The 22,593-nt window shown below is 60.6% G+C and overlaps 1 protein-coding gene across 1 annotated transcript in view; it reads left to right on the top strand.

Annotated features, from left to right (window-relative positions):
* The window catches only part of LOC117654507 (putative uncharacterized protein DDB_G0271606), a 77,681-nt gene that overhangs the window by 32,827 nt on the left and 22,261 nt on the right, over positions 1-22,593 (top strand). The gene's annotated exons all lie outside the window — the stretch shown is intronic.

The raw sequence follows: 22,593 nt of genomic DNA, 5'->3' as shown, positions 1-22,593 counted from the left end.
GCGTGGCGGCGCGAAGGCGATTGAAGGCAGGATGACGACGAGGGCGTCGAGGACGGCGTCCAGGACCGCGTCCAGGACACGGAGGGGAATATAAAAACGACATCCGTTTCCTCCGTTCCTCACTGCTTTTGTTTTGTCGGGGGGCATATTGCCTCCATCTTGATCAGGTTCGGGAGTGGTCCCTGTGCCGCCCCGTCCTGCACCCGGCCCGCCCCGGACCGTCCATCATGTGAATGGCTATTCCTCCGATATGTCAACCTAATGTTTGGTCCATCTGTGTGTTGCAGGTAAGCAGCCGCCGCTCCGGGCGCTGGCCGCGCTGGCCGCGCTGGCGGGGAGCTGCCTGGCCCCAGGGAGCAGTTGGGTACACTGGGAGAAAGACAAGGACAGAAAGAATATACAGAACGTCAATTTTTTACGTGGATCTATTGCTGCCTGCTCCACGTTTTGTGCCACGTTACATGCGGTCATCGTTGGGACTTCAGACAACTAGTACTGAAGGTCCACGCTTCCCTAGTCCATTTTCCGTACATTTTTCATGCCAAATGACGTCATATTTTGCAGAGTACTGCCGCAGGCCAGGGCCAAACCTTCACCCATTACGCTTTACGCTATCAAAACGCATGTTTTCTTTTTTTTCCGGTTCTGGATTCACCTTTTTTTCCGCCGCTCCTCACAGTAGCGCGCGATAGCCGGCACAAGCAACGCGTGCTTTCGGGAGGTCTTATTTTTGACGTGGATTTACTAGTGTGGCCGGCGGACTACCGCCACTGCAGATTTAGCGCCGCCGATGCAACACCTGCTAAAATGTGCGGTGGCGAGGCGAGTCACTGCGACCGCAGACGTTGTGCAAGTTTTCGGCGGGCGCCGCAGTGCCGCCTCGCCCTGCAGTCGCTCCGTCTCTCTCGCACCCTTACGGACCGCCCCGTGAGTGGGAGAGAGACGGAGCGACAAAAGCTGCCTGAGCCCCTCGAGATCCTTAACGCGACGCGCTTAACTGGTGACCGAGGCGTAAAGCAGGCAGTAACGTGTCCTTAAGGCTCGCCGTCAGTGTCGCCACTTGGTCACGTGGTGTCCACACCGAGCTGGATTCACTTGACGCATCCCTTTTTGATACGCTGCGGGAGTCGGGGTTCAACTCCCGCCAGCGGCGCAAGTTTTTTTTGTGAATTTTGAGTTGTTTTTCTGCTATTTGCTGATGTGAGCCAAGCTACGTTGGTCGAAATCTTATAAGCACCTCAAATCACCGCGGTTCGATTCCCGACAAGGGCAAGTTTCATTTTTCTTCTTTCTTCTTTCCGCAATGTTCTCGAGACCTGAACCTGAAAATCATCTTCGGATCCCGGTTTGACACGCATCGAATAGCCGGGCTTCGATTCCCGGCAGCGGCGCGCGAGTTGAATCTTTTTCTTCCGTCATTATTTCGCCGCGCGTTTTACGTGACAGACCGCTCTCTGAAATTATGCCGGGGAGACGGCAATGACGGGGAAATGATGGCTCGGTGACACACGACAGCCCGCGCGAGCCGAAGCCGCGCCGTGCCGCGCCGAGCCGCGCCGGCCGCCCCAAAAGATTATACATAATAAAATATAATTAGGGTGTTCGGCCTGGCATGTTTACGGCGAGGTGCGCTCGGCGGGGCGGGGCGGTGCGTACGTGTGTCCGGGACGGTCCGGGACCGTCCCGTGGTGTCCGCTGTCTCATCCAGGACGGGCCTGATCGCGTTGATCCGGTGCGGCCCTCTTCGCGGCGCGTGCGCCAGCGCCACCCCGCCGCACCGACAGACTGACAGACAGACAGACAGACAGACAGACAGACAGACAGACAGACAGACAGACAGACAGACAGACAGACAGACAGACAGACAGACAGACGGAGAGACAGACGGACGGACGGAGAGACACAGACGCAGGCGCATACGTTGCCCTTCTTCTTACAAATGACACGGCCTGCGCTGATTTTCGTTTCGGTTGCAAGCGGTATGTATCGCAGTGCGGCGGCTGCGTGCGAAGCGCGAAGTTTGCGAGTCGGGCCCCAGACTCATCAGCGCAACAAATGCAGTGCAAAGTAGACTACGCGTCGCGGCGGGGCGCGGCGGGGCGGCGGGGACCGCGTGGACCGCTCTGCCACTTTGCACACTCAGTTGGCAGCAGCGGACAGGTCGGCATGCGCGGCATTAGTCATCCCCGCGGGCTGCCAGCCTCGTCTGGCCGGCCGGCTGCGCGCCGGGGCGGCGGGGCGCCACGCATGGACGGTACAGCTCCTGTGACACGAGGCAGAACCGAGGCGCTCGGCGACGCCCAGGACCACAGCGAGATGATTTGGATCAATTACCTCCGGCGGGAAGGCTCTCGCTGTCGTAGCCGCGCGGTTAACGACGTCGGTTTCCTGACCGCGGGTCGCGTGTTCGAGTCCCCGCGAGTGACTCCGTTTTTTTTTTCCGCCGCGCGCGGTCTGGCCGGGCCGTCTAACTGAATGTTGCCGCCACCCACCCGCCCCGCCCCCCCGGGGGGCTCCAGCGGCTCCGGGCTCGGGACGCTGGGGCGGGGCCGCGCCGGCCGTGCGGTCCGCGGACAAATGAGCTTGCCTTGTTTTGACTGAGTCGACAAGTTAATGTTAATTAGTCCGTGTAGCGCCGCTTGTCCTGCCTGCTGCCTGCCCTGCCTGCGCGGCGTGCTGCCTGCTCGGCCCGCCCCGCCCCGCCCCGCCCCGCCCCGCCCCCTCCGGAGCGGCCTGGTGTGTACCTTGTGGCGCGCGCCGACCGCTCCGGTGCGCGTCTCGGTGCGCTATGAGGTGCTCCCTTGTCCTGTCACGTTTGTCCCGTCCGGTGAGTCACCGAGTCACCCAGCCAATCGCCGCGCAGGTAGGCCACCGCGGCGCACTGCGGGTTGCCTACCCCGCCCTCCGCAGGCGTTCTCGATCATTTCTTTTCGCGCAAATGGCTGCTTTCTTTAAAGAGTTCCTACTCTGGTTGTTGTTGCCTCTTCTTCTTCCTTTTCTTCTTCTTCTTCATTTTTCCAGCCACCCGGCTTGTCCTTGCGACTCGTGCCGCTGGGTGGCTGACTTTCTCACATAATCGGCTGGCAATCGAGGCGGCGTGTGGAGACGTCGCGGTGGACCCCTCGGGAGCCGTAGGAGGGGAGGGGAGGGGAGGGGGAGGGAAAGGGAGGGGGTCAAAATTACGGTGTCGCGTGCCGTTGGCGCGCCCGGCCGCGCCTTGAGGAGCGAAGCGGTCCGATAATGGCGGCCCGAAGGAATCAGAGGGTTTGTCCCAATGACGGGGACGTCGCGGCCTCGGCGGCCGCGTCGCGCAGTGGGCGATCGAAATCCCGGACGCGGTTTGAGCTCCAGAGTCGCTAAATGGGACTCGAACCGAACGTGTGACCCACCAATAGATTGCTCTATACCAAACGAGGAATCCATTCGGTGGGGTCACAAGTTTGGTTCGAGTCTTGCTTAGCGACTCTGGAGCTCAAAACGCGTCTAGACTTGAGATCGCCTCCCGCACTGTGCGACCTCCTCCGCGGTGGTCACCAAGGCCCGCTCCGCGCCTCGGCGGCGGCCTCGGCTCCGTGCGTCACCCCGTCGCGGGAAATCAAACACTCGGCCATTACCATTCCCGCGTCATGCACGCACGAGTCGAGTTTCATTCCGACGCATTACCCTGCCAAAGCAACGCGCCGATTTCCTGTTTTGCGTTCCCGAAGCGATTCCATCGCCACCCCACCAGTTCGCGAAAAATTTCGGCTCAGAAAATGGTTTGAAAAACGTTGATTGGGCGAGCGTTTCCACCTTTTCTCTGAAAAGCGTTTGTTTGTGGGCGCGGCGCCGCGCGGCGCGATCCACGTGTGTGCCGTGTACGTGAGTGCCGTGTGTGCCTGTGGTAGTGCGTCGGTGTGAGGTATGTGCCGCCGCGACTTGTGCGGGCGGCGACGCGGCGGGGTGGGGGCAGCCAGCGCGCAGCCAGCCAGCCTGCAGCCAGCCTGCACAGCCAGTGTGAGGTCCATGATCACCACCCTCGCGGCCACACCGAGGGCCACACGGTCTCCGACTCGACCTCGGCCACGGGGTGTGATTGGGACTGGCCGACAGGAAGCGGCCGAGGCCGAGGCCGCCCTCGGGCCGCCCGATCGGCTCACGTGCGTCCGGGACATGATGACCGCCACCGCGCCGCGGGGCCGCGTGCCGTCTCTCTCGCACTCGTCGGCCGGCCCGCAGGGTGCGAGGGAGACAGAGCGACGATGTTCGGCCTGCTGGCGGGCGGTGCGTTTGTCCGGCCGTGTGAGGTGACCGTGTGAGGTCGGGGTGCGCAGTGGACTTGCCAGAAGACCGGTGGAGGCGGCCAAAACTCTAGACGCGTTTTGAGCTCCAGAGTCGCTAAATGGGACTCGAACCAAACGTGTGACCCCACCAATGGATTCCTCGTTCGAAGAGCAATCCGTTGGTGGGGTCACGAGCTCGGTTCGAGTCTCCCTTAGAGCATCTGGAGCTCAAAACGCGTCTTTAGTTTAGGCCGCATCCACCGGTCTTCTGGCCCTCTCTGTGTGGTGGCGGTGGCATTGGTAGTGGTGGTAGCGTGGCATGCATACTCCTAGAAAAAGTGCTCCCCTCCGCAGAAAAAAAGCAGCCAAAAATAATGGCAGTGAGCAATAAATGCTGCTCAGTGACTCGATCCGCGAGACGCGTAGACACGCTGTCTGCTGGCCCGGGCCAAGAATAGCACGGTCATCAGGTGGCGCGGGACGAGGACGACGACGAGGACGACGACGAGGACGACGACGAGGACGACGACGAGGACGACGACGAGGATGAAGGGACCGAGGCGCCGCCCCCGGGGACAGAAAGGACCTTCTACGAGGCTGACTTGATTGCGACGAGGCCCTTTAAGTTCCTACGAAGGGGCCTGGGTCTTTCGCTCGCTCGCACTGAAGGGGTGCCAACGTGGGTGTGAGAGAGACACAAAGCATTCGCCCGGAATCAGTCTGCCGGCCGGGCAAGGTCGCCGTCGGCTCGGACCGAAGAGACTCACAACGGCGAGCACGAAAGGTGACAAAATCCAAGGGCCTCTCGGAGGGGAGGGGGGAGGGGGAAGAGAGGGATGCACCCCATAAATAACGGTCGCTAGAAATACAAGGGCCGACTCCGCGGGGCGTGGCAGGGCGCGGCATGGGGTCACGTGTGTGCGTGTGTGTGTGTCTGTGAGTCTGTCTCTTTGTCTGTGTCTGCGTGCGTGTGGCCGTGTGTGTAACTGTGTGTGTGATTCCGGCAGGGCGACCGGTGCTTTGCCGTCATTTTCGACATGGACCTTGCCTGCCTGCCTGGCTGTCTGCCGGTCCGTCTGTCTGTCTCTGCCTGTCTATCTGTCTGTCTGTCCGTCCGTCCGTCTGTCTGTGTGTCTCTCTCTGCTAATTGGGCTGGCGGGCCTTCTTCACGAGGCCCCCGCTCTATTTCGGTCGCCTTTCCGAAGATTGTGCATCAGCGCTGCGGTAGTGCAGGCTGCAGCAAGGCCGGTCGGCAGGCAAGGCTGCCCGTTGCAGTGCAGTCGCATGCAAACTGAATGCCTCTCCGCTCGTGCGGCAGGCTCGCGGCCCGCGCGGACCACAGTGGGCCAGAAGACCGGTGGAGGCGATCAAAGTCCCTGACGCATTTTGAGCTCCAGAGTCGCCAAAAGGGACTCAAATCGAACGTGTGACCGCTCTCCGAACGGGGAATCCATTGGTGGGGTCACACGTTCGGATTGAGGCCCATTTAGCGACTCTTGAACTTAAACGCGTCCGGGATTTTGACCGCCTCTGCCGGTCTTCTGGCCCACTGTGCGCCGGGGTCGCCAGACTGCGCCGGACTCAGACTTGTCCCAGACTTTCCATACTGGAGCGTCAGTTTCTCGCCCCGCCCCTGGCTGGCCCCTGGCTGGGTGGGGCTGCCGCCTCACTGCGAGTGCGAGAGAGATGGAGCACGTGCCGGCCGAGCCGATGATTGGAGGATCGAAACGGCGAATCAACGCGGCCCTGGCAGCGCTCGCCCTCATTTGCATGCCGCGAACGCTGGCAGCCTGTCTCGCTCGCACTCATGCGCCGTCCCCTCGAGGGGCGAGCGAGAGAGACAGAGCGACGACGTGATGCGCTGCGCCACTGGCTGGAGCCGCTGCGATGCACGCTTCGGTGTTGGATGCATTGGAAGGTGGAGCCTGGCTTGTGCAATGCATGTAAACAGTCCCTTGATGCACGTCTGAGCAGCGCTCAGTGCTCCTCGATCGCTCGATGCGTCCCAGAGCCGCGTCGCACAGTGGGCCAGAAGGCCGGTGGAGGCGGCCAAAACTGTAGACGCGTTTTTAGCTCCAGAGTCGCTAAATGTTACTCGGACCGAACTGTGACCCCAACAATGGATTCCTCGTTCGGAGAGCAATCCATTTGTGGGGTCACACGTTCGGTTCTTGGCAGTTTTGATTTTGACGTCATTAATGCGGGAAGTGATCGTGTTATTCTGTAAACGTGTTTGAAGTGTCTACTGCTGCCCATGCTGCTGGCCAGGCACGCCGGCCAATGGGCGTTGTCAAAGTCGTGGCCGAGCCGAGCCGAGCCGAGGCCGAGTCGAGCCGAGCCGCGCCGAGCCGAGCCGAGCCGAGCGAGCCTGAGCCACGGCCGACGCCGGCCAAGCCGAGCCGAGCCGAGCCGAGCCGAGCCGTGCCGACCCGAGGGCCGTGGTCCAAAGCGTTCCGCTCCAACAGAGTGACTGCCATGGGGACACACCCAACACACCCAGCCTGGATGTCCTGCCTCATCACTTTGTCTGTCTGTCTGTCTGTCTGCCTGTCCGTCTGTCCGTCTGCCTGCCTGTCCGTTCGCCCGGCGATGCACCCGAAAGCACTTTGCGCTTGCAAATCAGCCCATGGATACAGCAGCGGCTGATTCCGGGAGTCGTCGCTCTGTCTCTCTCGGGGCGGCGGGCGGCCCCCATGTGTGCGAGAGAGACCCTCTCGGAATTAATCTCTAGTCCGCGATATCTCGTCTGTTATTCCTAGCCGATTATTTTCGACACCAACTCGTTGGCTATCAGTCCACCTGATAAGAGTGCGACCACGCCCTCGCGGGGTGACGTCACGGCCGTGATGTCACAGTGTTGCAGTGCTGAGCCGTCGGCGTGACAGCGGGGCGTCCAAATCGACTGATAGCGCGCCCCGCCCCGCCCCGCCCCGCCCCCCCGCCCCGCCCCGCCCCGCCCCGCCTCAGCAACGCGCCGCCACTTCCCGCCCCGTGGAAATCAATCAAATAGCATGATCCAGTGAATTCAACGTAATCCCGCAGGCAGCCGGCTGGACTTCAATCATCTACACTGCCATAATAATTTATTTTTCGTTTGTTTTTTTCAATGTTGTTTTGTCATCTTTTGACAAAACGGGTGGACGAGAAAGACTAAAAGAGTCCGGAGGACACGCGGCAACGAAAAGGGAAGAATTTCCTCGGCAGGAACTAGAGCGTTGAACCGTCCAAGCAACATCAGTCGGGTCTTTACGCTGCCTCCCCTCCCCTCCCCTCCCCTCCTTCTCCTTGTTCCTTGTTAAACTGTCAGGTGGGAAGGCGTCTTCACTCTAGCATCAGGGCATAAGCACGCAGAGTGTGTGTGTGTGTGTGTGTGTGAGTGTGAGTGTGAGTGTGAGTGTGCGCGCATGTGTGAGTGTGCGTGCGTGTGTGCGTGCGTGCCATAGTGTAGCGTCGCCTGGCTGATAAAAATCGCTAGCAGTCTCCTAAAGGACGTTCCTTGCCCAGCAGCAGCAAGGCATCGGCGTGCGTGCAGCAGGCAGTCGAAAACAACAACAACAACAACAACAACGGCAAACAAAAGGCTGGGTGGCGGCGGGAGTCGAACCACCGACCTACAGTGGGCCAGAAGACCGGTGGGAGACGGCCGAAACTCATAGATAGACACGTTTTGAGCTGCCCAGAGTCGCTAAACAGGACTCGAACCGAACGTGTGACCCTACCAATGGATTCCTCGTTCTGAGAGCAATCCATCGGTGGGGTCACTTGTTCGGTTCTAGTCCCATTTAGCGACTCTGGAGCTCGAAACGCGTCTAGAGGTTCGGCCGCCTGCGCCGGTCTTCTGGCCCACTGTGCGCCCGCGACCCATTTCCATCACCGCCTCGGTCGGTCGGGCGAAACTCGGGCGCGGAATCTCATCATCCGAAAAACGCACGACGGACTTAATCAAGTTCCTGCTCGTCTGCTGGGCGCGCTGGGCGCGCTGGCCGCTGCAGACGGCGCGCATAGCGGCACAGAACGCGTTTCTAGCTGCGAGAAACGGCGAATCTGTGCGGGGGGGAGAGAGAGGCGGGGGAGGCGGGGAGAGAAGGCGCAACGGGTTCCCACAAGAAAAGTCTCACACTTAATCAAGCGGCCTGCTTATTTATATTGCACACGCTCTTCATTACAGTGAACCTGCTGCGAGGCACGCTGCCGCAGGCCTGCCTCGGGCAGCCGAGGTATCGCACATTTCAAAACGCAGCAAACAAAAAAATCGACGCGCTTTTCGTGCCGGGGAATGTTTACTTTTTCACTCTTGCAGCAACAAAACTAAAAAATATGCAATTTTTTTTAGAAAATTTGATTGTTTTTATTTGTTAAAGAGTTAATGTGATCGACCGCAAAAGCGTCATTGTGGTAGATTATCCGAAAAAAAAAAATTGGCCCTAAAAAACCACTGTTGCAATGGGCTGTTTATTTGGGGCCCAAGCGATGGCAGTTTAACCCGCACCGTCCACTACTTACACCTTGTTTGCATGTCCGTTTGCCTGTCAGCGCGCGGGGCGCGGCGGCGCGGGGCGGGGTGGGGCGGGGTGGGGCGGGGTGGGGCGGGGTGGGGCGGGGTGGGGCGGGGTGGCGCCGCCGCCCGTTCCGCGGGTTTCCCCCTCGCATTCGTCTTCCCCCAAAAGTGACTGAGTACTTGGCGGCCGCGGACACGTGCTGACGCATGTGACACGCCAACGGACACCCGCTTCGATACATTTTGTTGCGAGCGCCGACACACTGTCCAAAAAAAAAAACCCCTAATTTTCAGAATTCTTTCAAGTCTTAGGGTCACGTTTGCCACACGTGGCAGGGCAACTTTTGCTGTACCGGCGACCGAGTTAAAGGCAGGTCTTCGATTGCAAAGTAAACTTAAAGGAATCGCAAACTGGTACGAGTTTTTGCAGTGTAGCCAGTGCATCCAAACAACAGCGCAACGTCTCGCCGCCAGCGCCACCCATATGCCAGGGCTAATCTAACCCACATTCTCATCCTCACTACCGGCACCGTCGCTCCGTCTCTCTCGCACTCGCGGGGCGCCCCGCCTCTTGCCCCGCGGGCCGCAGGGGGTGCGAGAGAGACGGAGCGACTCCGCCAATCTCCCCAAACAGCTGACTGTCGCGCGCTAACCACCATGACTGCACCGTGTCCGAAGGCGTCGCCACGTTTGTCTCTGCCGAGCGATTCAGAAGAGTCGCTCCGTCTCTGTCGCACTCGCGGGGCGCTGCGTAAGGCTGCCCCGAGGGCTGGCCGCCCAGACCCGTTAAACGGCCGCTGTGGCCAAAGGGGGGTTGGTTACTTGGACGCGGACCTCGCGGCAAACAGATGACACCGCCCGGCGTCGCTCTCTCTCTCCCTCGCGCCCCTGCGGCACGCCCCGCGAGTGCGAGAGAGACCGAGCGATACGCCTCGGAGTCAGTCCCTCTGCCACCGACCGCGCACTGTCGGCCACGATCCGTCTTCAAAGCCCCACAAAACGAGTCGCAGCCAGTGTGTGTGTGTGTGTGTGTGTGGTGTGACGTGAGTCCGCCGTATTAATGAGCTTGAAAATCTGACTGGTGGATTAATCCTTGGCGGTGGCCGATGGAAAGCGCGCCAGTTGTGCGCCGACGGGACGCACAGTGGGCGCCAGAAGACCGGTGGAGGCGGTCGAAATCCCGGACGCGTTTTGAGCTCCAGAGTCGCTAAATGGGACTCGAACTGAACGTGTGACCCCACCAATGGATTCCTAGTTCGGAGAGCAATCCATTGGTGGGCTCACACGTTAGATTCGAGTTCCTGTTCAGCGATTCTGGAGCTCCAAACGCGTCTGGAGTTTTGACCGCCCCCACCGGTCTTCTGGCCCACTGTGCGGTGGCCGCGAGCGCGCGAGCATCGTAAGATAGGGTTTTAATTGCGAGTAAAAACCGGCCGGAGCCCTGCGCTGCCTTGCGCTGCCTTGCTCGGAGGGGTGGGGAGTCGGCCGGCCACTGTCGGCCCCCGTCGGCCACCCCCACCGCCCGCCCACTCTGCCTGTTGCTGCCGACCTGTCGGCGCGGTCCTGAACCATCCTGAACGGTACCGCCGTGCCGCGTGCCGCCACCGACGCCGGCAGGGTCTGCAGGGTCTTCGGAGCGCGTGGCGCGCTGCGGGGCCCTTGCGGGGCCCGGCTGGGGCTGGGGCTGGGTCTGGCCGGGCCGGCCCGGACCGGGCGGCCGGGGCCACAACAATGGGACGAGGATACGACACCTTGATAGTGAAAGTGTTTAGGTCTTTATTATATTGTGTGGTGTCGGTGAATGGAGGCCCGTGGTCCGTCGCTCCGATGCGGGCCGGCCTGTGCCTTGCTGAATCGCTCACGTATACGATGGCAAAAAAGCGGTGGTCTGCGGGGATTCGAACCTGCGACGTCGACTTGTAGAACCCATACCGTTAACCGCGCGGCTACAACGACGTGACAGCACAGCCTCGCCTCCTCACACTTGCCTCGGCCTCATCAGCGTGTGAAGATTTCGGGTTGCAATTAACAATTAACCCGGCCCCGGTTCTCGCTCGTTCCGCGTTTCGCCCAAATCCGAGTGAGTCCGCTTTCACAAACAGTTCTCGGCAGGAAGTTCGCGGAATGCTGGAACGCGCTACGCCGCTCCGCGAAGGCTGGCTGGGACTGTACAGCTTGCTCTGCGCGCGGAGTGTACACTAGAAAGAGTGCCGTCTTGGCAGAGTCGCTAAACAGGACTCGAACCTAACGTGTGACCCCACCGATGGATTCCTCGTTCGGAGTGCAATCCATTGGTGGGGTCACACGTTCGGTTCGAGTCCTGTTTAGCGACTCTGGAGCTCAAAAACGCCTCTAGAGTTTGGGCCGCCTCCGCCGGTCTTCTGGCCCACTGTGAGCCCTGTCGGTCTGCCCGAGGACGGCACTCTTGGCGGAGAGTGTACTTGTGCTGGATTGTCCGGCGGTACGGGCGTACTCGGGCCTTGCTACTCGAAGCGGGTACCTGGTAACTGGAGGCGCTGCGGGGGCGTGGCGCGGCGCGGCCCCCCCCCCGCCAGCCGGCCGTCCACAGCGCGCCACAGCGTGCCAGCGACCACGCGACCCTCTTCCTAGTTTCGGTTCTCACAGGTTCATTGTTACTGTGCCGGGTCAATGGCAGTGAGGCGAGCGCCTCGATCCAGTGGCGGCATCGAGCGCCGTCCGCGTCGAAAGCCCGCGAAAGCCCAAATCGAAGCACAAGGCGGAGCGTCACATCGTCGGAATGGTGGAACGCTCCGTTTTCGGGTGGAGCGCCTGTCAACTTGCGGGTAGGCCACCCCGTCGCACAGGCATGTGGCGCGTGGCCTACCCCGCAGGCGGCGGCCGCCCCCAACTGCCACGTGGTCAAAATCCTGGACGCGTTTTGAGCTCCAGCGTCGCTAAACGGAACTCGAACCGAACGTGTGACCCCACCAATGGATTGCTCTCCGAACGAGCAATCCATTCGTGGGGCCTTACGTTCGGTTCGAGTCCCATTCAGCGACGCTGGAGCTCAAAACGCGTCCAGAGTTTGGGCCGTCTCCACCAGTCTTCTGGCCCACTGTGTAGCGGGACAGCAGCAATCTCCGCTGGACAGCAATCGACCGCAAGAGTTGTCATCCTTGTTCGAGCTGGGTCCGCCTCCGGGTGCCACTACTTCGTGTCCGGCGTCGCGGCGTCCACGCGAGGGTCAGCCGGGTTCACAGCCCCGGCCCGGCCGGCCGGCCTGCCCACAAGCTGTACCCGCTGTGCCCGCTGTGCCCGCGGACCGGAACGGCGTCTACCCATTTCGCGCAGGCCGCACAGTGGGCCAGATGACCGGTGGAGGCGGCCAAAACTTTAGACGCGTTTTGAGCTCGAGAGTCGCTAATTGGAACTCGAACCGAACGTCGACCCCACCAATGGATTCCTCGTTCGGAGAGCAAGCCATTGGTGGGGTCACACGTTCGGTCCGAGTCCCTTTTAGCGACTCTGGAGCTCAAAATGCGTTTAGAATTCTGACCGCCTCCACCGGTCTTCTAGCCCACTGTGCGGAGAAGTCCGGCCGGACAAGCCGTCAAGTGGCGCTCCGACGCTACACCAGAAGGCGAGTTGCGTCGCTCTGTCGCGCCGAGAATGATATGGAGCATGTCATGAGCCTTGTCATGAGCAGTGTGCCCCAATCCGGGCTCGATAGGCCCACTTACGTTTCTTCTTCTTGTTGTTGTTGTTGTTGTTGTTGTTGTTGTTGTTGTTTTTGGCGCACCTGTCACGCCCTGGGGTGAGTCACCTTCGCCCCGATGCAGTGCGGTCTCATCCTGGGTTCGAAATGGGGGAGGCGACTGACCAACAGGTGGCATTGGGTTCCCCCTCTCCCCTGAAGCGCGAAGCACCTGTTTCTGGACTGGTCTCATATGCCGCAGTGCAGGTCATCGCGAGGGGGAGGCACACCGGAAGTGCCTCAAGCAACATTCAGCTTCGCCAATGTCTTCTTCGTCTCCCTCTTTCTCCCCGTCTTTCGTCCTCTTCTTCCTCCTTCCTGTCCGGAAACTCCAGTCCACTCCAGTCCACTCCAGTCCTAGCACCCGCTGCAGCCTGTAGCCGCTAACGTGGGAACGTGTAGCCCTGCGCGGCCAGTAGACTCATTCCGAGAGTCGTTCTCGTCGCTCTGCCTCTCTCGCACCCATGCGAGAAGCCCCGTGAGTGCGAGGGAGACGGAGACAGAGTCTGCAGCACGGCCAGTGCGACGGCCTGCGCGTGTGTCGGGGGCATCCTCAGTAATTGACGCTCCGCTAGGCGTCCGCCTGTCCCTCCCTCGTTTGTCTGACTGTCTGTCTGTCCGTCTGTTCGTCGGTAGGCCCGCACAGTGGGCCAGAAGACCGGCAGAGGCGGTCAAAATCCGGGACGCGTTTTGTGCTCCAGAGTCGCTAAATGGGACTCGAACCGAACGTGCGACCCCACCAGTGGATTGCTCTCCGAACGAGGAATCCATTGGTGGGGTCACACGTTCGTTCGGTTCGAGTCCTGTTTCGCGACTCTGGAGCTCAAAACGCGTCTAGAGTGTTGGCCGCCTCGTCGGACGGCGGGCGCACTTTCTAGGCCCAGGACGGCCTTCCCAACGACGCATAGGACAGCGGCGGTGGCTATCGCGGTGGTCGCATCTATTTGTCCGATGCGAGTTGTGCCTCACCGGTGGCAAGTCCAGTTGCAGGGCCTGCAGGGCCTGCAGGGCTGGCTCGCAGTGCAGGGCCTGCAAAAGGGTCGGTCGCCGGGAAAGGGAGAGGGCGGGGATTTGAAATGGTAATGCACACGTGAGCCCACGTGGCTTCGATGCCCTCCCCCCCCCCTTTCCCCTCCTTTCCTTTCCCCCTCTCCCCCCTCCTCCACCGGACACGGTTGACAGTGACTTTTAATTACAACTGATGGCCCCACCGCACATTACGGCTTCGATTTAAATATTTCGAGTGTCACTACATACAGCCGGCCGCAAGGACGCCTTTCCCTCTCACACAAACTCAGGACACACACACACAGACACGTACTACACTGTCTCACACACACATAAGACACTTTTTCTCGCAGGGTGCTCCATTTAGCGCGACGGGGCGGTAGGTGGTATCTTGCACGGCGGCGGCGGTTGAAAATGCAGATTCGATGCTGCCACGTCAAGCTGGGCGACGTAAATGCAGCGCGCGTCGTGTGTGTGTGTGTGTGTGTGTGTGTGTGCGTGCGTGTGTGTGAGTGCAGAGGTCGGCTCGAGGGCGCGGCCCCGGCCGCCCCGCCACGCTGCGTTGCGCTCCGTAGTCCTCCGCGGGGGGCCTCGGGGACAGTCCGCGGGGGCGGACGTGGCTTGGGGACGCCACGGGGAGAGGGGGGGGGGGGAACGGTCCCCCAGGGGCGATGGTAGCAGTAATTAGTAATCAGCGAAAGAGGTTTTCCGTCATTCCGAGCATCCATCCCCGTTGCCGCTCTGCCGCTGGGGCTCCTCTTCTCCATTTCGCTATTTTCTTCTCTCCTCTCGCTGCCCTGCCGCCCTGCCCCGGAGGACTGATTCTGAAATATCAGGCGCGCTGACTCTCTCGCACCCACGGGGCGCGCCGCAGGGGTGCGAGAGAGACGGGGCGACGAAAGCGGTCTGGGCGCTGCCCGCGCTGCCCCTTTCCCCGGCTGGGACAATGGCGCGGCGTGGGAACCTCTGCCCCCTCCACTGCGGGGCCCGCTTCGCCCGCTTCGCCCGCTTCACCGCGGCGAGCTGCCCGGACTGCCCGCCCGGCAGCAGATTCCGAGAGTCGCCTTCGTCGCTGCCTCCCTCGCACTCACGGGCAGTCCCCCCTCGGGGCGAGAGAGACGGGGCGACGGCTCTCGGAGTCGGTCCGCAGGCGCCGCGTAGCGCCGCGGGGCCTCCAGCCTCGCCTTCGTCGCTCCGTCTCTCTCGCACCCACGGCACGCCCCGCAATGGTGCGAGAGAGACGGAGCGACGAGTCTGCCGGCGGCAGCTCGCGAGCCGCCTGCTGTCAGGTGCCGTGCCGCCGCGGCGGCCCCGCGTTGGGGCACGCCACCTCCCTCTCCCTCCCTCCCCCTCCCCCGCTCGCTCCCCTTCCAGTGCCCCGCCGCCTCGCGCCGCGCTTCAGAGAAACACCCAGTAAAACGCGGCGCTTGTCTCGGCCGCCCTAACGAAGTAGCCAAGTGCTCGCCTCGCCTCGCCCAGCCTCGCCCAGCCTCGCCAGTCCGAAGCGGGGCGAAGCGACGCGCCGCCCTTCCACGCACAGGTAGGCCGCGCGCTCATTTTCCAGCGAAACGGCAACAACAACAACAACAACAACAACAACAACAACAAAAACGCGATCGCATCGTTTTGCGCGGTTTTCCAGCGTCTTGGAAAAACGGCGGAACGGGCCTGCTGGGCACGCTGGAGGGGGAAACGACCGACATCGAATTTCGGTAAGAATCCGTCTACTAGTGTAGTAGGCGCCGTTTAGGCGACGCAGCCGAAAAAGAAACGACGCAACTTCCGAGGCCCGGCTGCCGTGTTTGTGTTCCGTCGTGTTGGCTGTCCTGGTGACAGATTAATTTTCCCCGCCAGGCCCGGGGAGGCGCGCGCGCTTATTCAAACCGCGGGGCGACGCCTGCCGCGCCGTCTCTCTCTCTCTCTCTCTCTCTCGCACCTGCACGGGCCGCGCGGCCGCGCCGTGAGTGCGAGAGAGACAGTCGGTCTGCTGGCACGAGTCGGCGTCGTGGAAGGCGCAGCCAAGGCGCAGCCAGGGCCCCACCAAGGCGCGGCCCGGACCGGAACGCTCGAGCATTAGCAGCGAGACGAACCGGGCGGCCGAAAGGGCCGACAGGCCGACAGCCACTGACAAGCCCACTGTAGGCCCTCAGCAAGGCGGCGGCCGGCGGCGGCCTTCTGGAGGAGGGCGACGGTGGTGGCGGCGGCAGCTATTCACCGTCACTTCTCTCTCTGCTTTCAGCGCCATTGGCGGCAGCGCACAGTGGACTTGCCAGAAGACCGGTGGAGGTGGCCAAAACTCTAAACGCGTTTTGAGCTCCAGCGTCGCTAAATGGGACTCGAACCGGACGTGTGACCCCACCAATGCATTGCTTTCCGAACGAGGAATCCATTGGTGGGGTCACACGTTCGGTTTGAGTACTGTTTAGCGACTCTGGGGCTCAAAACGAGTTGTGGCCGCCTTCTGGCCCACTGTGCAGCGTGGTCTATCCTGGCCATGTTGTCTGTCCCTCTGCCCGTCTGTCTGTCCGTGTCGTGGGATGGGGTTGGATCTGGATCGAGCTCATCACGAGTCCTCGTTACCGCGCTAAGCAGTGCAAGTGCGTGGAGGGCGTGGCGGGGCGTGGCGTGGAAAAGGGGGGGGGGCGAGGCCGGGGGGGCGGGGCGGGCGGCCAGCGTCCTTGACTTCTTCCATTGTTGTGCTTGCTAATTAGGCCACCGCCGCTCTCAAATAAGAATGTGTTGTGTTCGCACCGCAAGCGCCATATACATACAGAGCCCAGTGACCGGGCTCCGGCGGGCTCCGGGTGCACCGCCTGCCTCTGCAGCGCGATATGGAATCAAAGTGTGCCAGAATGCTACACCACAAAAAAGGTTTTGGTGCGTTTTTAGGCCGGGGTGACGTGCACGCCTTCTCGTCCAGAAGGGCAAGGCCGTGCTCCGAGACTCCCAGACACGTTCGTCAACGCGCGCAATCGAGTTTCGTAATCGACCGATCGAACTTCTTTTTCGGAGGTTTCTTTGGCGGGAGGGTTCAAAGTCACGGCCCCGTGGACGCCAAGCTCCCCGTCACTGTCAAAGCCGCGCACGACGCGCGCCTCGCGAATTTCTCAAAGCGCCCCGCGACCTTGGCCAGGATGTTTCCGACAACGACGATGCGGTCCTCGCCGCGGACGGGCGGTATACGTCACGTCGCCGACGACGAACGACGCCAGCGGGAGGCACGCGGCGCAAAGCTATCCGATTGCCAATAATCCGAGTTTTTTCTTTTCTCGTGACAACCAATTCCCCCCCTTGGCGCGCTGCCACGCCGCGCTGTCGGTTTAGCCGGCCCGCACCGCCCCACGGTGGGCCAGAAGACCGGTGGAGGCGGCCAAAACCCTAGACGCGTTTTGACCTCCAGAGTCGCTAAATGGGACTCAAACCGAACGTGTCACCCCACCAATCGATTCCTCGTTCGGAGAGCAATGCATTGGTGGGGTCACACGTTCGGTTCGAGTTGGGACTCTGGAGCTCAAAACGCGTCTAGAGTTTTGGGCGCTTCCACCGGTCTTCTGGCCCACTGTCCGACCCGTCCCATATCCCCGACCTAAACCGCCATACCACCCCGATCCCGAGACCCGACCCTCGTCTTCCCACCCCGATCTCAACCCCCCCCCCCCCCCCCCGCTTCCTCCCACCCCTTGGCGGCCCTGACCCCAGCAGCCAACACTTTTGCTGGCGGGCGGTGGCGTGGCGGGGAGTGATTCTGGAGTAGCGAGCGGTGCCGTGCCGTGCCGTGGCGTGCCGTGGCGTGCCTGGGAACGGGGTGCCTGCCTCGGACAAAGCCTAACGGAGCCCTGGCGCCCTGCCTCTGCGGCGGACTGCCCCGGGGAGACACACTCCGAGACTCCGAGACTCCGGGACTCCGGGCAGGAGCTGGACTCCCTGCCGGACTCCGGGTGGCGTGGACTACGGCCTACAGGTGCAGGTATAGAATCTGGGCTAAGCGGTACACTGTCGAAAAAAGTAAATAGTTAAGTTGAATTGAGTTATATTATCGGTTAATTTTCTTTTCATTCTAAAAAAAATCTTGAAATACTAGTTTAAGGATTGTAAAGAAAATTTCATTTTTTTTTTTCAAAACGTTTTGAGCGCACGTAGCTGAAGAAAGTGAGTACGTTCGAGTCGATTTTACTGGATTTTTTAACGGTGGGCGCGCTGCGGGCGGTGGACTCCAAAATTCAAATGAGGCCGTTTTTGGCGCGCTTTCTTCGGCACGACTGGCTGGGCGATCTCCGCGGCCCTGCACTGTGAATGATGGTTCCTCTCGACAGGCCGCGGCTCGGTACCGAGTACCGGAGTGACAATCAACAACAACAACAGCGCGTGCGCCGCCGCCAGGGAATCGAATTTATTCATACGTAATCAAAATCACTTGGATCGAATCACTGAATCAATAATCAAGGCGAAGAAATACTGCGGGGCAGGGTCCCGCCTCGGTCCTCGGCGAGGTCCCCGGTCGGTCGCGCCGTCGTCGCGCCGGTTGTCTCTCTCCTCCGTCACTCTCTCGCACCTTCGGGGGGCGCGCCGCGAGCGCGAGAGAGACGGCGCGAGCAGTGTTCGCAGGCAGCCCGCCGCGGGGACAGGACGGGTCGGTGCCGCGGCCGGTGCCGGCCGGTGCCGCGTGTCATAATATATACTGCCTCCCACTAAATTCCCTTACAAGCCCGTTTTGAAAGGGAGCCGACGGCCGGGGCGGCGGGGCGACGCGGTGACCGCCCGTGAGGGTGAATGGAGCGGCCTGCCCGTCGCTCTGTCTCCGTCGCACTCGTGGGGCCCTCCATGGCGGTGCGAGAGAGACAGACCGCTCTTCTGAGTCGCTCGGCTGCCGTGTCAACACTCAACAGGTGGCGGGAAGAGGGGGGAGGGAGAATGAGACTGGAAAGCCAATTCCAGGATTCTCTTAGAGCATCATTTTTGTAATTCCAAGCCGTCAGCACCAAAGTGACGTAACTAAAAAAAATCTAAACAGTTTCGTTTAATCTTAAGCAAAATCTCCAGACTTAAGTCTGGGGAGGTGCTTGCGCTAATGGCGGGGCTGCAGCGTAGCTGAAGCCACCCCGCGCGTGCCGCGCTACCCCTCCCCCCCCCCCCTCTCTCTCTCTCTCTCTCTCTCTCCTCTCTCTCTCTCTCTCTCTCCCCTCTCTCTCTCCCTCCCTCCCTCTTACTCTCTGGTTGGCCGGCCCGCGCGGCCTGATGATAAGCCCCATAAAGCACTGGCTACATCTGTCAAAATATTTCAGTCTGGAGCCGAGCCGAGCCGAGCCGAGCCGAGCCGGACCGCGGTGTGTCGCCCTGAATGAGGGGCCTAACTCTAAGACAGCACATGTTGAATGTCTTCCTGGGGTCCTGCTGAGTCCGGCACGGACTTGAGGAACCTCGGGGGACCTTGCAGGCCTTGCAGCGAGCGGCAAGTACACACACTCTAAGCCCGGGACAAATGTGACTCGCGAGCCAGAGAGAGAGAGAGAGAGAGAGAGAGAGAGAGAGAGAGAGAGAGAAGGAGGGGGCGGCTGGAAGGCCACGGCTGCGCGCATTTTACAGCTCGCGCTTTACGGCTGATCGAGTCGATGATTGAAAACAATACTAATCGAAACGGAATCGATAAGGCCTGCTGCCGCACGCGGTGGCAGTGGCGCTGCGTTCGAGAGCTCGAAGGGTTGCCGCGTTGCCTCGCACGCGGCCGCCGTGCGGCGCCCCGTGGGGGTCACCGCTAGAGGCGAATGTCAAGCTCAAGACCGAGTCCGGACAGTCCCCGGGGACAGGCCGGGGCAGTCAGACAGAGACGGACAACGAGATGATGAGGGACTGCGGAGGACTTTGTGAACCGTCACCGTCGTATATCGGTCGATATGTTTATTTATGAAGCCGCGAGGGCGGGTTCGCGGATCGCCTGCGTGTGTGTATGTTTGTCCGTGTGTGTGGTTGTGTCTGTGTCTATGTGTGTGTGTGCGTGCGTGTGTCTGTGAGTCAGTGTGCGTGTGTGTGTGTGCGCGCGTGTGTGTGTGTGTCTGGCTGACCCTTTCCTTGCCAGCGTTTGCCTTCTCGTTGCTCTCTGAATGAATATGCAACGTTCCCAAGCGCAGCTTATGCCCGTCCAGGCTAGTGGTGTAACGGTGTAGGGGCACATTGGCCCGACTTTCGCGTCCCCAAATTGACGGGGCGTCATCATCTTCCCCGTTGCCGGGAAAACGACATTATAAAAAGAAAGTACTCAGCAAAAAAAGTAATTTTGTTTCTATTTTGACTTTTTTTAAATTTTCTGCGAATGAAGGATATGTCCAGTGCTTGATGTGGTGTTGAACCTGCAACCTCTGACTCCGTCAGCAAGCACTGTAACCATTGCGCTACGCGTCCAGTGGCGGTGCAGCCACGTGCTGACTACGCCGCTGCCTCCTCCCTCCCCTTAATCTGCGTGCCGACGGTGCCGACGGTGCGGCCAGCGGCAGTGGCAGTGCAGCCATTGTTCGCGAGGAGAGTTCTAATTCCCAGCGGTAACGGGTGGGGCGGGGGGGGGCGGGGCGGGGCGGGCGGGGGGGGGCGGGGCGGGGCGGGGCGGGCGGCGGGGCGGCGAAGGGCGGTGGCGCCGGCCAGAGCTTCATAAAGTACGGAGCAGCGGAACCCGCAGCGCCGCGCAGGAAAAAGGTAAAAACGGAGCGATCCGCCTTCATTTTTCAAATCCTCCGACATTCCGACTTTTTTTTTTTTTTTTTTTAAATTCCCCGTCAGGTCAATTTTATTTTACAAATTTTACAACGATTTCGTTTAAATTTTAGAACTCTGCGATGCAATTCTACTTCAATTTCATTTTTTTTCCATTTTTCCAAATTTTTCGATTATTTTCTACGATTTAAAAATTCCGAGACAAGTAGGTAGCCATGACGTTTCGATGCGAGACGAAGTTTGGCGCTGCCAGTCGAGCCAGACAGTCCCGCTGCGCGGATTTCCACCTAATGGCGCTTCCGGCGCCGGGCCATCAGCCAATGGGAGCGCGGGAAGGCCGGCTGGGCTCCGCCATTGGTTGAGCCGGGGGCGGCGCCAAGGGGTGGCGGGGGGTGGGTCCAGTTAGGGGTGGGTCGAGAGGTGGGGCGGCCGTGCGGGGGTGGGAGCAGTAGAGGCCGGGGTCAGAGTCGTCGCCGGAATGAATGAATGAATGAATGAATGAATGAATGAATGAATGAATGAATGAATGAATGAATGAATGAATGAATGAATGAATGAATGAATGAATGAATGAATGCATGAATGAATGAATGAATGAATTTCTCCTCTCCTTGCTGTACGTATCAATCTCTCATATCTCTGCCCTCTCTTCTGCTCCTCGTCCTGTCCAGGAGGAGAGAGACAGAGGGGGAGGGGGGCGGTGTGGGAACGGGAGCAGCCGAGCAGGCAACCTGCAGCCACCAGCACCCTGCCGCGCCCGCCGGCCTTGCTGGCCACGCTATCCGCAGTTTCGTTCTCTCTCTCTCTCTCTCTCTCTCTCTCTCTCTCTCTCTCTCTCTCTCTCTCTCTCTCTCTCTCTCTCTCTCTCTCTCTCTGCATTTTTACCGAGTGTGGGCCGTCAGCATGGATTTCTGAGTTTCTGTCAAAATATCGGGTTTTGGTCACTGTGACGTTTACTTCAAGGTTCGCTCTGTTTGCCACCGTTCGTCCTTCCCTCCATGGCGCAAGGGCGCTGCTGTCGTGGTTGAACGGGGAAGGGTTGTGGGTGGGAGCCGTCTGCGCCAGGCGCCCCGAGAGCCTCCTAAAAAAAGAAGGTAAATCAGAGCGAAAAAAAAGGCAGCGGGTGATCTTAATCACTCAATCCGCGGCGGAAGAGGGAGGCGGTCGATTAACGACGGCAATGGCCTCACTCCCACACTGCCAGAAACTTGTCGGTTTGTTTTTCTAAATACATTTCGAACGACGATTGCTGTTTGTTTTTAGATTTTTGGTCGCGCTAGAGCGCGGGGGCGTTTTTTATTTAAATGGAGTGTGGCAGAACGGCGGTAATTGAGCGCTGATTGGCTCGACAGGCGATGTCTTCACGCCTCATCAAGGAGGCCCTCTTCCTCATCACGCTCCGCGCTCCGCCGGGCCGGCCGGCAGGCGAGGCGATGACCGGCAGTCACTGTAACGAAATAACCCCCTCGATTTCGGCCGCGGCGCCGTTCCACGAGGATTTCTTCTGTTCCTCGGCGCGCGCCGACAGGCAGGCAGGCAGGCAGGCGGGCAGGCAGGCAGGCAGGCAGGCAGACAGGCAGGCAGGCAGGCAGGCAGGCAGGCAGGCAGGCAGGCAGACAGGCAGGCAGGCAGGCAGGCAGGCAGGCAGGCAGGCAGGCAGACAGGCAGGCAGGCAGACAGTGCGCGCGCACGCTTTTGGCGCGTTCCGGCCGAACCTCGCTCCGCTCCGCCGGACTTAGCCACGCATCTGCCGCCGCGGCGCCGAGAGTTGCGTCGGTCTTGGCGAGACCTCCTCACCGCGGCCGCCTCGTCAGCAAGGGCACCGTGACGCCGTCAGCCCGCCGTCAGGACGCCGTCAGCCCCGATTGGTGTTCATCACGCCCGGGGAGCGCACCACCGAGTATCGCCGCGTACCTCCGCACAGTGGGCCCGTACACCGGTGGAGCGGCCAAAACTCTAGACGCGTTTTGAGCTCCAGAGTCGCTAATTGGGACTCGAACCGAACGTGTGACCCACCAATGGATTCGTCGTTCGGAGAGCAATCTATTGGTGGGGTCACACGTTAGAATCTAGTCCAATTTCGCGACTCTGCAGCTACTGCCCCTACACGGAAGAATTCTTCCTCTAGCTTGCCTTTGCCTGAATTCTTTGGCCCCACCTTTTGCAGAGTACTGCCATAAAGATTAGCCCCTGTTGAGGCTTAGCTGAAGGCTACAGGCGGCAGCAGTCTTCCGTGCTGGGATGCAAAAAAATGTCAATGGCTCGCGATTGAAGAATGAATGAAGTAGTAACAAGTCCCGTTGCTCTGCGTCGCCCTGCGCCGCCCTGCGTCGCGACAAGGGCATGGCCACCCTCCCATTGGCCACCGCACGCACACCCGTGCACTTCCTAGTGTGCTGACCGTCGTA

Source organism: Thrips palmi, unplaced genomic scaffold (assembly GCF_012932325.1).
Source record: "Thrips palmi isolate BJ-2018 unplaced genomic scaffold, TpBJ-2018v1 HiC_scaffold_10, whole genome shotgun sequence".
In the NCBI taxonomy this organism is placed as follows: Eukaryota; Metazoa; Arthropoda; class Insecta; order Thysanoptera; family Thripidae; genus Thrips; species Thrips palmi.
This window is presented reverse-complemented; position numbering and strand designations above follow the sequence as displayed.